Source organism: Mercenaria mercenaria, chromosome 5 (assembly GCF_021730395.1).
Source record: "Mercenaria mercenaria strain notata chromosome 5, MADL_Memer_1, whole genome shotgun sequence".
Classification (NCBI taxonomy): Eukaryota; Metazoa; Mollusca; class Bivalvia; order Venerida; family Veneridae; genus Mercenaria; species Mercenaria mercenaria.
This window is the reverse complement of record NC_069365.1, coordinates 1,874,640-1,891,235: the sequence shown is the minus strand read 5'-3', so window position 1 is coordinate 1,891,235 and position 16,596 is coordinate 1,874,640. Positions and strand designations below refer to the sequence as shown.

The 16,596-nt window shown below is 34.2% G+C and overlaps 1 protein-coding gene across 1 annotated transcript in view; it reads left to right on the top strand.

Annotated features, from left to right (window-relative positions):
• Positions 1-16,596, top strand: part of LOC128557002 (translation initiation factor IF-2-like) — a 46,292-nt gene that overhangs the window by 2,313 nt on the left and 27,383 nt on the right. The window lies entirely within an intron of this gene.

The following is a 16,596-nucleotide window of genomic DNA, read 5'->3' as shown; positions in this document are numbered from 1 at the left end:
GACTGACCAGAGGGTCGCTTTTCAAGAGTAAGCAATATTTCAAATAAGGTAGAATGTCCTCCGTGATGATCAAGGTGGGAGTCTTAGTTTTTATATTTATATTTTGAATTACACAGGGGAGTACTCTTGTAAATTTTACATGATGTAGGTGAAACAGGGGAGGTTACACTTGTAATTGTATATAATGTACATGAATTGCCTATTTTATGATTGGTCAGTTTAGGATGTTTAACAAACGGGAGATTGCCCTTGTAAATTTTATATGATGTAAGATATTAAGCCAGGGAGGTTTCCATTTTGTATAGTGTATGTTCTCAAGGATCTATTTCCCTGCATTTACCACATGGTTGGCAGGGAATGTCCAGCCCATTTTGAGTATTCACCAGGTCACCGACTGGAAATAATAAATCTCCGATAGTTTCTTAATGCTGGAGTCGAATGCTCATTATTTTGTCCTATGGGGGTTTTCAGATTTGGCAGCCCACATTTGTTGGGCATTTTGTCCCACGGGGTTTTCAGATTTGGCAGTCCACATTTGTTGGGCATTTTGTCCCACGGGGTTTTCAGATTTGGCAGCCCACATTTGTTGGGCATTTTGTCCCACGGGGTTTTCAGATTTGGCAGTCCACATTTGTTGGGCATTTTGTCCATGGGGTTTTCCGATTTGGCAGCCCACATTGGTGGGCATTTTGTCCCATGGGGTTTTCAGATTTGGCAGCCCACATTTGTTGGTCAGTTTGTCCCATGGTGTTTCCAGATTAGGCAGCCAACATTTGTTGAGCATGACTGCCCAGACAGTGGCAGACATTATTGGAACGTGCACAACGGGTGTTTTGACCCAAACAGCCAAAAATACTCGGGCCCTGTATTTCCAATAGAAGAGCGGACAATTTCGTTATTTCCTGGTAACTTTGGTGTAAGGGAAAGTTTCCCTTGATCTAGGTAATTCAATTAAGCAGTGTTTATTCACTGTGTATTTGATGTAGGGCAAAGATCCATTTATTAAATATTTGCATTTATAACTTATATCTGGTATGGATGTATATACCTATGTTCTGTTTCGTTTATTTTATAAATATCAAAAACAATATTGCAGTTTACTCTATAAATCACATTGCAATTAAATAATCAACGTAATGTACGACTGTTATAACGCAACGAAATCAACAAGCTATAGCAGAGTCTTCAAAGGTGTTGCTGCCGGTATAAAATATAAGTCATAGCAAAAACATTGCGGCAGCCATCTTGGCGGCCATTTTTTACAAAAACTTGGTACGTTTCATTTAAATATATATTTCGTAGTTTATACATTGTTTTGATAATGAAACTATAGTAGGATGTATACATAACTGAAGATGATTATCAATTTATTTTTTATTTTACCTGTTATTAGATATATTCTATATTGAATTACCCCACCCTCTTAAATATATATGTTATCAATAATTTGAATGAATCCTTTAACAAAATAATAATGTTATTACAATTTATTATCACTTATTTAACATGGGAGTGCATTGTGTAAGGAACAACAGTAAATAGAGGAATACAAACAAAGTATATTGACCGTACGTTCAAGAAAATAGTAGTCATCACATTTTAGTCCATATAAAATTGGTATAAAATGTGTCAAACAGTTGTATTTCATATCGATAAATGCATATAATTTTGCAGATTTATAACTTTCACATTTTTATAATAACTTCAAATTAATTTACAACAGTTAAATGCTTTTATTTTGCAATTTTATGCATTGGGTATCTTTTTCATGTATCAGCGGCCATGTTGGCGGCCATCTTGAATTTTAGGACTTTGCCCAGTGACTAGAAACTGGCATCAGGCAGTTCTGAAAACTACATATTCTAACGAATATTTTGGTATGCAGAAGTTGATGTGCACATTCATAGACCACCTACTACCAGTTTTAAGCTACTTATTTGGCCATATTTGCAGCATGACTAGGTATTCTATAAGAACCATGGTCGTGAACGGGAAAATATACTAACCCATTTCAATCGCGTATTTCATACCTAAAACACGCAGTTCAGTAAATGTGTACTATTGATATTAAACAAGCGGTAATTTATCTTCCGTTGTGTACCGGTCACATTTCTTCAATACTTCTTATCTTAGAAAAACAACGTGTAGTTTATAGTTTTTTCAAAGGTACACAAAAAACTTGCTTGAACTTCCCTGGTGAAGTTCCGTTCTAGATTACAGACACACTCTGATTGGCTGATGTGGAAATGAATGTCAGTCGTCATTTTACTACACGTGAACGCTAAAATGTTTATATGCAGCATAAATGTGCAAAATGAATTAAATAAACAGAATAGATGTATACCAATGTATGATCTCAAATTCAAAATCATATACAAGATGAATTTCATTCATCATTTCGAGTCTTATCGTAAATCTGTGAATATATTGCATTCTGTTTTTGTTTGTTTACATTTCGTTTAACATGTGCACACTGCTGTGACCTCTAGACCGGATGTTCATTAGGGGAGTTCACGCAAGTTTTTTCTGTAAAGTTGACTTATGCATAAAATATATGGAGCATCTCTGCAATATGGAGTATTGAGACAATGTGACTAGTGCACGATGGAAGATAAATTATCGCTTGTTTAATATCAATAGTACACATTTACTGAACTGCGTGTTTTAGGTATGAAATACGCGATTGAAATGGGTAAGTATATTTTCCCGTTCACGACCATGGTTCTTATAGAATACCTAGGGGTAGGGTATAATACGTACGGAGGCATTTTCTTTCTGATCTGGTGCCAGTGGTGTGCGCAAGGCACATTTAGTCCAGTCTATTTAAAGGTCAGAGACAACCAATTCCAAAAAGTACAGGGAACTTACTGGGAATGAGGTAAGTGTATACCTGGGAATAAGGTAACGTCTGTGCGTTCTGATTGGTCAGTCATGTAAACCAATCCAGGAAGTGATTATTTTTTCAAAATTGATATTTTTTCACTGCATTTACAGTATTTTATTATACATTTTGACAAAATTTGCTACATTCATGTGTATTGAAAAAAAGTTTTATCAAACGAATTTCTCCCGCCATGTCAGTGATGTAAACAGGGGGTCATCTCATTCACACGAAAATTACTTAAATAAAGTATCACTATTCATATGTTTTTCGTCCGATATTTTGGTAGAACTAAGATAGTTCTTGAAAAACTTGTAATTAGATATACATGTTTCGATGTATGGAAGGCCGAACACGCCATAATGTTACAATGTAAGTCTATGGGAAAACAATTGGTGGTCTCTGACCTATATTAGAGCTAAAACATGGTCATCACAGGTAATATAAATGGCCACAAATCTGTTGTAAATGATGTAGAAAGACGTTTTCGTGCAAAAATACGCGTGAAATTTGATTTTTTTTTAAATTTTGGCCTCTTTTTTTAACAGGTGTGCCCATTTTTATCTGGGCTTTTTGGACAAAAAGGATCATTTTTATCTCTGTAATGTTAGAGAATGATCAAAATTATTAGACCTTATTTCTATTTTTTACGGAATGAATCGTATTTCAGCTTCCAAGTCAAATCAAAAGCAGACAATTGAAATTTTCACAAAAAATTGCAATCTCACGACGACAGGGACCGAGTCATATAAATCGACAGGGGGTGACCTCAGTAAACTGTCCATATCTTTCTTAAAACTGTTCATTTCTTGATGAAACTTTGTAAGACATTTGGTATTGGATCATGTTTCACAATATCACTGTAAAATTGGAAAATGTGATACGAAACATTCATCTATAGGTCAGAGACCACCAATTTCAAAAAGTACAGGGAACTTACTGGGAATGAGGTAAATGTATACCTGGGAATAAGGTAACGTCAGTGCGTTCTGATTGGTCAGTCATGTAAACCAACCCAGGAAGTGATTATTTTTTCAAAATTGATATTTTTTCACTGCATTTACAGTATTTTATTATACATTTTGACAAAATTTGCTACATTTTATGTGTATTGAAAAAAAGATTTATCAAACGAATTTCTCCCGCCATGTCAATGATGTAAACAGGGGGTCATCTCATTCACACGAAAATTACTTAAATAAAGTATCACTATTCATATGTTTTTCGTCCGATATTTCGGTAGAACTAAGATTGTTCTTGAAAAACTTGTAATTAGATATACATGTTTCGATGTATGGAAGGCCGTACACGCCATAATGTTACAATGTAAGTCTATGGGAAAACAATTGGTGGTCTCTGACCTAAAGGGTAATGTCCCGCCAAATACTACATTTCATGGGATTCACGGCCTATGCGTGAACTCTTGACTATTTTATTTTCACGGGATTCACGATATAGCCGGGAAATCTGACTACTTTGGCGCGGATTGAAATTGACAATTTGAGGCCCATTATAATGGTTTTGGGAATAAAAACATAAATTACTGAAGTTTATAAAATATCAACTTTCTTATTACTGAACCGAATTTAATGAAATTTACATGGAAATTTAAGTTATGAAATACAGAAAAACATTAGAGGTATTTTATGCGTGAAATCTGACATTTACCTCAATAACTCAAAAATTTACAAAAAGATGATGCAATACCTGCATTTACACTACCGATAAAATAAGGCCCGTATGTCAATTTGTGACACACTGACAACAAAGGTTTGGCCAAGATAACCAAAAATCTACTAGAAGACAGTCATGATACTGTCATCCTCAACTAAAGGAACTTGCGCAGAAGTTTTAAGTGACTTTTTCATCAAGAAAATTGAAAACTTTAGGAATGGCATTATTTCGCCTAGCCAAACTGTTTGTGATTCAGCAGCCTTGAATTGTTCAGAACATCAGGAAATAGCAAACTGTCTTATTGATTTGGATCTTGCAATTATACAGAAGAGGTAAAACAAATCATACAAACCTGTGAACTCCGTCATCTTCCAACATGGAGGGTTACAGATAGGATATAATCTTCATTAAAAATAGAAGAGATCCGATAAACAGCTAAATATAAACCCTGAGGAAACCGTTGTTAAGTCAGAACTTCCTGATGGTACACCACTGAATAAAGATACGGATAAAAATATTAATCAATGCTTTAAATTCCACCGAGATAGCATCTTGTGATTGTGAAAGTAAGTTACAGGAATTCCGTGAACGTGAACAGAAACTGCATAAGAGTGAAGAAGAGGTAAAACTTCGTGAAAAGAAAGCGGATGAAAAAGTCGTGAGACAGTAAAGCTAGAATCACATATCAAAAAGTTTGAATCAAGAAATGGTGAACCTCAACATACATTAAAAACATTATTTCAACGAATAGAAGTAATGGAAACTGGCAAGAACTGCAACTCACAGCCAAGTGGTAGTATTTTAATAGTGCGCATATCTCTGATACAGGTTAAATCGATCCGTGACAAGGTAATAGACTTCGTTCTTATGCGTGTTGAGAGAGAACTGGATGGCCTACTTTCAAATTCGTTCCAGAAGATGTGTGTGGAGGCTGAAAGTGCTGTCATGACTGATAATGCCTGAAATAATAGTACTGATAGGACATATGCCGAGGTGAATAACACAGCCCGAGGCAATATGGAACCACTAAATCCACAAGTGCAGCAGACATCCACTTCACATGCTCAGGTCGATCCAAAATTTGTTAGTTTAGTTTAATCATATTTAATTGCATATTATTTTCATTTCTACATATATACATAACATACATAATAAATAATGGGCTATCTATATGAGTTCCTTGTGGTGTTTGGAACTGGGTTACTTATGAGTCCCTTATGGGCTATCGATAATGGTAGGTTCCATAACATTGTAGCTGCCCATGTTGTTGCTTCCGTATCATTATGGACGGTTTTATTCTCTTGATCTGTTGCACCTCCAAGACACTTCATCACATATTCTTTGTAAAGGCATTCTGTAAAGTAGAAAAAGTAATGTCAGTCTGAGCACATGCCCATAACAATTATGATTATTTGCCAAATATCATGATATACTTGCAAGCATTTACATGTATTTAAGAAAATAAATGACAAATCTACAAGATTTGAAAGATGACCAAGTACGCATCTGAGAGATAGATTTATACAGAACAAGAAAGAGTTATTAACATGTCATGAAAGTATAATGAAATGCATTTTTAGACTTTGGACATACGTGGTACATTTGTCCATACTAAGCCCATATATAGCTCATAAGAGTCCCATATAGGCTTGTCCACAAGGGTCGTGAAAACGCATAAAAAACAATTTTTCAGTGTATTTATCAAAATTGTTTCCTACAATTTAAACAAAAACACTTTATTTAGCTATTTATAATGATTAAAACTGTTACCTGTTTAGAACTGCGAAAGGTTCTTGCTGAAATGATATATCTTTCAACAACCACAACTATGTTGCCATTGGACGTTATGCTATTCAAAATTGCGCCCGATTCAAATAATCTTGCGAGATTTCATTTTTTTTTTTTAAAGTTCCTTTTTTTTGTTAAGTTCAGTGCAATAACAAGTTAACATATGATTGTCAAATCATTACAATACTCTTGCACATATAAAAAATATATAAACAAGTGAATGAAGTATTGCCATGCAATACAAAGTCCCCTACTGGAAGGCACCTAAATTTCTCTACTGCAGTATAACATAATGAATTGATATCTGTCAATGATGTATAAACAATATTGTACTATATATACAATATGTTACAACAACAAACTTGGATTAAAATGTGCATATATTTTTCATATTGAATTGTTTTGGCCGATTATAAAAAAAGTTATCATATAAGTTATTTATAGTACGAACAAAGGGAAATTAATATTAAAAAAAACTATATAATATAAGTCCACAAGAAACTCTTAACCAGGTAGAGATAGGTCAAAATACACCTAAAAATTGGATGTAACATGCATGTTGTACCACAGAAAAGTGGTCTCGATTTTTCTCTACAATAAAATCTATTTATAGTAAAACAAAGGGACGTAATTCTAAAAACAAGGGTGCCTTATGGTGGTGAACATTTGTTCCAAGTTACATCAAAATCCCCCAATGCATGAAGAAGAAATGCTCCGGACAAAGTCATTCTTGAATTTGACCTTTGACCTCTAAATATGACCTTGACCCTACACCTAGGGACCTGGTTCTTGCACATGACAATCCGCCTTATGTTGATGAACATTTATGCCAAGTTATATCAAAATCCCTCCATGCATGAAAAAGAAGTCATTCTTGTGTCTGACCTTTGGTCTCTAAGTGTGACCTTAACATTAGACCTTGGGCCTGGGTTTTGCACATGGCATGTTGTCTCGTCCAGGGGAATATTTGTGCCAACTATATCTAAATCCTGTTTTGCATGACAAGGTTATAGACTGGACAGGAAAAAATCCTATTGACCTTTGATCTCAAAGTGTGACCTTGACTTTTAAGCTAGAGTACTGGGTGTTGCGCATGACATGTCATCTCATCATGGGGAACATTTATGCCAAGTAATATTGTAATCCCTTGATAGATGACAGAGTTCTGGATCGGACAGGAAAAAAACCTTATTGACCTTTGACCTCCAATTGTGACCTTGACCTTTGAGCGAGCTAAGGGTCTGGGATTTGCGCATGACACGTCGTCTCATCATGGGGAACACTTGTGCCAAATAATATTAAAATCCCTTAATGAATGTCAGAGTTATGGACCGGACACGAAACAGACCCTGTTCATGCTATGTTAACATTTGACTGTTAAGTGTGACCTTGACCTTTGAGCTAGGGGTCTGAAAGTTGTGCATGACACATCGTCTTATTATGAGGTACATTTGTGCCAAGCAATATTAAAATCCCTTTATAGATGGCAGAGTTATGGACCGAACAGGAAAAAAGCCCTGTTGACTTTTGAGCTCCAATTGTGACCTTGACCTTTAAGCTAGGGGTCCAGGTTTTGTGCATGACACATTGTCTCATCATGGGGAACATTTGTCAAGTAATATTAAAATCCCTTCATGGATGGGAGAGTTATGGACCGAACAGGAAAAAAGCCCTGTTGACTATTAACCTCCAATTATGTCCTTGACCTTTGAGCTAGGGGTCCGGGTTTTGCGCATGACACGTCGTCTTATCATGGGGAACATTTGTGCCAAGCAATATTAAAATCCCTTCATGGATGGGAGAGTTATGGACCGGACAGGAAAAAAGCCCTGTTGACCTTTGACCTCCAATTGTGACCTTGACCTTTAAGCTAGAGGGTCCGAGTTTTGCGCACGACACGTCATCTTATCATGGGGAACATTTATGCCAAGTAATATTAAAATCCCTTCATGGATGACAGAGTTATGGACCGGACACGAAATTGCGGACGGACGGACGGAATGACGGAAAAGCGCATTCCTATAGTCCGCGAAACTGGTTTTCAAACAGTAGGGGACTAATAAAAACATAAATATAAATATAAACAATGTCCGAACATTCATGAAAGGAAATATGGGACCCATATGGCCTTCTGTGAAACATATTTTTTGAGACCAAAGAAATTGTTTATACTAGTGACAACACTTATTAACTTGAAATCAAGACGTTAATATATGACTTCACTGAGACATTGTATATGGGTCCCATATGGGTCCGATGTGGGCAAATACTTACAATATGGGTCCCATATAGGACCCGTATGGTACATTTGCCCAGATATAGCCCATATGGGAAACATGTTTCTTTTGAGACCAACGAAAACTACAAACATTCGAAGAAAACATACAAAAACGAATTTCTATAATAGTGTCACAATTTATAAACTCAGAATGAATACATTGGTATGTCACATCGATGATACATTTATATGGGTCCATATGGGTCCGATGTCGGCAAATACTTACAATATGGGTCCCATATAGGACCCGTATGGCACATTTGCCCGGATATAGCCCATATGGGCCCCGTATAAGCTTGTGTGCTGGGATTATAGTATTATCTAGTTATCAATCATCAAAACTTTTACTTTGAATGCATTATAAATTGAGATTAATCTATTGCAAGTAGTCAAATGATAAACTGCACAGCAATGAGCTATATTTTCTAAGAAACTGATAAATAAGAACTGTTTAAAACTTATTTATATCAGAATTATAGCTTGTCTTCGTGAAAACGGTCTACAAGTATTTGGACTTAGATAAAATCAATTCTATGAAAAGCCATGAGGGAAACAAAGCAACACTTCAACAGCATATTGATTCTCTGGAAATATTTATTTTTTGTGAACTACGTTACCATATACCTTGTGACATTTTCATACCTGTGCTGCAGTTTATACATGTATATGTAAAATGTTACATGGTTCATTTTTTAAACAATGTAGAATATGATACTAAATAAGTATACTGGTTAATATAAAGACATGATCTACATCATTCAAAAGGTTGTTTCAAAATACAATATGAAAAATAAGAATATTTAGATAGAAGATCTTTGTCAAAAATACAGCTCTTCAAAATAAATGTTTCTCTGACAAAATGTGTTTCGTTAAAATAATTTGTAATAAAGTTCAATAAAAGTAATAAAACAATACACTGTGTATTGGTCATTTATTTCAAATAAATGCATATTTTGTACGTCAAGTGATAACATAACGTAGTTCACGAGCTGGAATTTACGTGTCTTAAGTTCATTTGAAAAAACATTTTGCCCGTATTGGTATTTTTTTACTGATAAAATTCGTGACAAGTGGATGAAATTTTCAGAAACCAAGGAAAAATAACAGATTTTAACAAAAAATAGACTTCGGGAAATTGTGTCGGGTTTTCTGGTTTTTTTTAATGACTAGGGCACCAAATGCGCAAATATGACGAGATATTCCGTCGCATTTTCGCCCGCAGAATGTCGTGGCTATGGATGCATTGAGCATAGCAACACAGCCAGAAGCAGGCCTACCACAAGCAGAGACTGTACTGGAAAGATTATAGCAGATGACACAACATGTGTCAAATACATAGTACTCAAATGAGTAAAATCTCTCACACACGACTCATAACCCACTGTAGTGTTATCAAGGAACATCATTTTTCAGAAAACATTATTGAGGATCCCTTCTGTCAGTGCAGTGATGTTGAAGATTCATGTCACTTCTTCAACTGTCATCTTTCTGACTAAAGGACTACAGTTCATGCGCCAACTTCAGCAAATCCAACAGCTACTCTGCCAACATTGCTCTTCGGGAACCGATCTTAGCGATGACACAAATGCCAACATATTCAAAGCTGTGCATGGATTCATATCTAACACGATACGGTTTGAACAAATACAATCCTGTGGTTCGCCAAACCGAACATAGTTCAAGCTGCATCTCTAACATCTCTAACAATACAACGGCCATAATAAACTTTTACTTCCACTCTTAGTTCTTTTCTTAGCACCAATGTTCTTATTATCTTACTGATCAAATTATATATTCTGTAAACATATAATATTGGGGGTCTTCGAAGTATTTGATTTTGATATTATCCATTAATCTTTAGTTAAACCTTTAATATCAGTCCAATCCTTTTAACTCAACTAACAGTTTTATACTAGGTTATGTACGAATTCGGTTTTTGTTTGTCTCAATCATTTTCTCCGAAAATATAATACATAATTTCATGTATGTATAAAAAATCTAAAAAAATGTGTTGTTAATATATTATATTATGTTTTGTTTTGTTTAAAAGGGGAGAGTCTTTTGACTTACTTCTTAATCATGTTGATATATAACATTTATAATATTGTTGTAACGGAAATGTATTTATGTGTATATATATTAAAATGAAATTTGTTTAAACTAAGGAGTCGGCCATTTGAACATCTAGGGGTGGGGGTGGGTAGGGTTAGTGGGAGTCACAACTTTTATTTCACTATCTATGACAGTCAGAATATTTTTTCAGGGTAAACCAAAGATAATCTTTTTTTCAAAACGTTTTTGTTATTTAAAAACTAGTAAGCACGATAAAGAAATATGATTTGTATTGAGTTATTTATTTTAAAGCAGCATGCCTCCAGATTTGGCTAAAATAATCTTTCTTTCAAATTGAAGTTTTGGCCATATTATGAACATTAGAATATGAATTTTTGTTTCTAAAATTTGTTAAAAATTCCAAATCAAGAAAAAATGATGACCGCGTCGGGAATCGAACCCCGGACCGCCGCGGCAATAAAGACATTTTCCCGTCGTCGTAACCAATAGCGCTATAGCTGAAGTACTGAACAATAACTTCAAAATATAAATATTTATAATTGAGACAGTTTACCTGGAGTAAAAGCGTGACAAACTCTTTTTGATTTTCATCGTAAAAAGTAGTAAAAACAGCAAATTCTCATGTGTTTCCGTAACATAAAGTTTGTCAGTAATTAAGTTTTAAAGCCTTCTTAAGAAATATAGCAATTATTTCAAGATATCTAAAAAAAATATAAAAAAAAACGAACGATCTGGAGGCATGCCGCTTTAATAAGTCCATATACACATGAAATAGCTAAAATGCAAGTCTCCTTTATTATTATTTTTTTTTTAAATAAGAAGCAGTTTGACTCAAATTATTGTTCCTATATAATCATATACTTCTATAAGCAAAATGGTTAAAATAATCTGCTATTTATGTGCATATATATATGATTGATATATAAAAGATAAATGAGTCATAAACGGCTTGACTGGCCGTAAGTAGATGTTGATGGATATGTTAGACGGGTTCTAGGGAATGCTCCCCTGGAAAAAATAATTGTTCATGTAGCTCTGTTGCATTTTGATGTACATTTGGAGATATTAATATATCCCCTTCTGTAATTTTAATATGATAAATAATGCCCCGGAAATTCATACGCAGGCCCAGGCATTAGAACCTATAAGGTAATACCTACCATAAACACACATGTGTGGCTTATCTGATGTAAATTCAAGCAAAACTGTCTAATTAAGTTCATCTATATTTTTTAATGATTGTTTTTATGTAAAACAAAGGTCATAACTTTTTAGACTTAATGCAAGGCACCAGCAGTCTGGTGGATAGGGAAAGGCAGAAGAAGCAAAATATCTTGTATAACTAAGAGACAGTGGGTTTCCTGCCAGGCCTCAATTTCACAAAAAAACTTAAATAATTGCTTAGCTAAGTCTGCTATTTTAAATGCTTGTTTTTGCCCTTTATGCCTCTTCAATGTTGACTTTTTCATCTATATCAGAACCTTATATACCAATAACTTTAGCAATAGCACTATTTTAAACTAACAGACATACCTAAGTAATTTCTCAAGTTTCTTTTTCGTGAAATTGGGCTTGTAGGGACTTCAGCGTAATATAAAAGCACTGACACTGGCTGTATGAGCATAGCGAGCAGGCAATTTCCTTTAAATTGCCTTGGGCTTTCCAAAATATACGTTGGTTGAACCCCTGAATCAGATAGTGTTTACACAGTTTACCAGGGTTTAGGAGATTTTTCAATATTAGGGCCCAGGGTAGGGGAGATTGTGGGAACCACATCCTGCAAAATATTGGCATTTTAAACGCTAAATCCTGCAATCTGCCTAGTTTTAAAAGAATAAAAATGTCTTTCATCAAGTTGTTTGCGTACTTTTTTACCAGAAGAATAGTTTGTATTTGAAATTTGTGCATGCCAAGTCCTGAATTCTAAGAGGATTTCAACGATGAAAATATGGCGGTTTAAATATATTTTTGAATACGAATTTTTATAAGGGTGCTAGATCTTTGTAGTAAGAGGATTGTTTCAAAAGTCAATGCCGAATTCTAATGAGCTTTTAGCATAAAATTATCATATCTTTATTCATATCAATAAAGATGAAATATATATGCACTGAAAAAGTGGTGCTCCCCTCCCCCATCTCCCTGCTTTTATGACTATGTATACAGTATAGGTTACTGTTCACACTACACCTTACAGCTTAGAAACTTTCAATTAATCTAGCATTTTTCTTCTTTAAACATTGATGAAAAATGCTGTTCTTCCTTATTATAGAAGAACGAGTGTTATGTAATGACATTGTAATGACATACTAACATTGAAATAATAAAATATCAAATCTAAAAGCATATCAAAAGTTAAGAATATGGCTTTCAAAGTAATAGAAATGTTTGTTTTTTCCTTTTAAATCTGACCTGGAACCAGAAATTTTTCAGTGATTTCATTTTGGGTTCATATTTTTTTTCATTATGTAGAAGCTACATTTTTTTTCAAGAAAATTCAAAGTTTTGGTAGTGTTGTTCTAGTATTCAGTGTGTCGTACGCATTTTGCGCATTTTGGTAGTGTTGTTCTAGTATTCAGTGTGTCGTGCGCATTTTGGTAGTGTTGTTCCAGTATTCAGTGTGTCGTGCGCATTTTGGTAGTGTTGTTCCAGTATTCAGTGTGGCGTGCGCATTTTGGTAGTGTTGTTCTAGTATTCAGTGTGTCGTGCGCATTTTGGTAGTGTTGTTCCAGTATTCAGTGTGCCGTGCGCATTTTGGTAATGTTGTTCTAGTATTCAGTGTGTCGTGCGCATTTTGGTAGTGTTGTTCCAGTATTCAGTGTGTCGTGCGCATTTTGGTAGTGTTGCTCCAGTATTCAGTGTGTCGTACGCATTTTGGTTGTGTTGTTCTAGTGTTCAGTGTGTCGTACGCATTTTGGTACTAAACATATTAGTTTACCACTTTGTGGTGTAACCGAGTTAATTGGAAATGGCGAAATAAAAGAAACTGTAATTAAAATACTATTTGTTTTCTTGAGCCAATGTATTAACTTAATATTCTAACATCTGTTTGAAAACATATTCCTTTGAAATAGGAAATATGGATGGCAAAGTTTCTGTTTATCTGTCAGTCTGGGGTTACTTGCCAAATTTCATATTCAGTTAGATAGCTGTGAAGAAAATTGAATTTTATCATTGCCAGCTAAGCCAAATGTCATTACGTTATCCTAATAAACTTCTATTCAAGTTGATTAATATAACATATTATTGCACAATAAAATTGTAACAACTAGTTGAAAACGGCAAACAGAAGAATGAATGATAATATTTGTTTCAGTCTGCAAAAATTCAATTACCAAATGTAAGTCATAAAAGTTTTGAAAAAAAATCCAAATTTCCCTCATGTTTACTATGAAAAACAGTAATTAAATACTATTATATTATTAGGCCTTTGTGACAAAATATGCACATAGAAAGGCGTCTGTTTCAGGTTCTGTCCAAAGTTTAGGTGCAAGAGGCACATTTTTAATAGGATACAACAGAAATATGACATATCCTGGTATATCGACAGTTCCTCTGTAACATTTACTACACATTTTATGTATGACAGAGTTATTAGCTAAATAAAAGTCTTAACAGCGGAAGAAACGTATGGCTGAATGCCCAGAGTTGCCTCAGATGTCGTTTCTAAGATTTTATTGGTAATCCGTGTAAGGACGCTTGAGCCTGACGATGGAAAAGTTGAAAGTTCCATGAATATTATTCCCGCGGAGCTAGAGACTTGTATCTTGAATGAAATCTGTAGGTTTACCACATCATATGAGAGAATGAGCCACTTGACTGGATTAGGCAGTAATATGTGAACCTTTCACGACGGCCAAAACGTTCACTCATCATATATTGCTTATTAATTTTAAAAACGGATTCTAATTCACTTCCTAACAACTGTCCAAGTCTGGGTATGTATATTTGTGAGAATAAAAACACTCTGGAACTGAAAACGAAACAAATTCTGTACATGTTATATTCCAGTAACGATCTAGATTCAATAAGAATGATGCCATCAGCTCTGTCTTATGGTGAAGTTTCAGCCCATCGTGAATCAGTATTTAGTAAGCTAAATGTAGTACCGTTAATTTGAATTATAAGTCTGACAATCTTAAATAAATGTACAAGATATGAAATGCTATTGAATTGGTGTTTTTAAAAGTGTTCTCTATCCGGAGTACACCAGAATAGTTAGCAAAACTGCAAATATCCCATGACTGAACGTATTTACATATCAAACCTCAGTAGATCACAGAAGATACCTAACTAACTCTATAGCTATATTCTAGGTTTGGTAATTGTGTTACAAATATAATATTTGCCGACTATACAGAAATTTTAAATTTTAATTTTTTAAGATCCTTTTAAGGAACAGTATGCTTGTTGTTCGCTAGAAGTTTCGATATACCGACATCGTAATACTCCCTGGAAATACCATCCAGTGTTTTTGTTGCTTGCATGTTGTCTTTATCTATACCTTTGGTGATTATAAAACAAACATTGTTTCCTACCAGCCCTCATAATGTAATAAATTACATACGACAGAATCACTAGAATTAGCACAAGATATTTTGTTGATTGATTTAACTCAAACTCGGAGGCCGCGCGTGTCAGACAATTCGTACCATGGGACTTGTTCGTTCTCATTTCCTTTCGTACCAAATCAAATTACTGACAAGTTGCATGGAAGGATTTTCAACCAGATTGAAGCCAGATTTCTATCATTAAATTCAAGCTGTATTCTGCTTAGCTTTTATTTGTTTTATTGAAACATCATTGCCTTGTTGAAAAATACTAACTGTCAGCCATTGTATACACATATATTTATCAAACGCGAAAACAGTGCGGAATATAATACTTTTTTGCAAGAAGAAAACTACGTAATTGATAGTACAGTATCTTTGCTTTGAATGTTATTATATTTAAATTTAGAAATGGCATTGTGGCACACAATAAACAGGTATAACAGTAATTCAACAAAAAAAAGTTGCCTGTATCTTGTTGAAAAATGTCACAACCGTCATGAAATTGATAAAAAAAGTGTTTGCTGAAAGGAAAATATGCGTGATCTAAACAAAAAATGGAAGACATGTTAATATTGGATGCATTCACATCCTTCAACAGTGTTACCACATTTGATCTTTGATTAACAATCTAGATCATTTTTGAACCACCAGGAATATTCATATAGGTCACACATTAGATTACTTATGGATATTGCTATTTGTTTACTTTATATATTTCTTATATCACAATTCTTCTTTTACCAGTTCGTTAGATGATTAATTCATTAGTCTTATTGATGATAACTAGCATTTTAATACTACAACAGCACTTTATAGACTATGCTCGATCATGTAAAAAGTTTAATACATGTACAATTTATCACTTCTTCTTTTCTTTTTCTTTTTGCATTTTTGTAAGAATTCATGAAAACATTGCTGCTGATAGCAATATAAAGTCTGTGATGACTGTGTAACGTAAGTAGATTTTGGAATATCAAGATAAAAAAATACTATATTGAATAAGGAAGGTATGTGATAAACTTGACTTTTTAATGAAACATTTTATGCAGAGCAAAATTTCTAGTTGGTAACCTCGCATTTTCAAAGCTTTTAAACTTTTTAAAGATATCAAAAGAATATCATTAAACCTTCCAATGCACGATTGTCTTTAACGTATCCTGACAAGCTGACTGCGTAATAGGTAATATTGACATAATTACTGTACTAAATCTTCTCTGTGATACTGTGACGCCTAAAACAGTAAAATCGGCAAAATGTTTTTATCATTAAAGTTAATTGTATATTTCTAGCATTCGTCGTATCCCAGCAATGTGAATATAAAATCTAAACAATCATTTAACTATTAACTAATA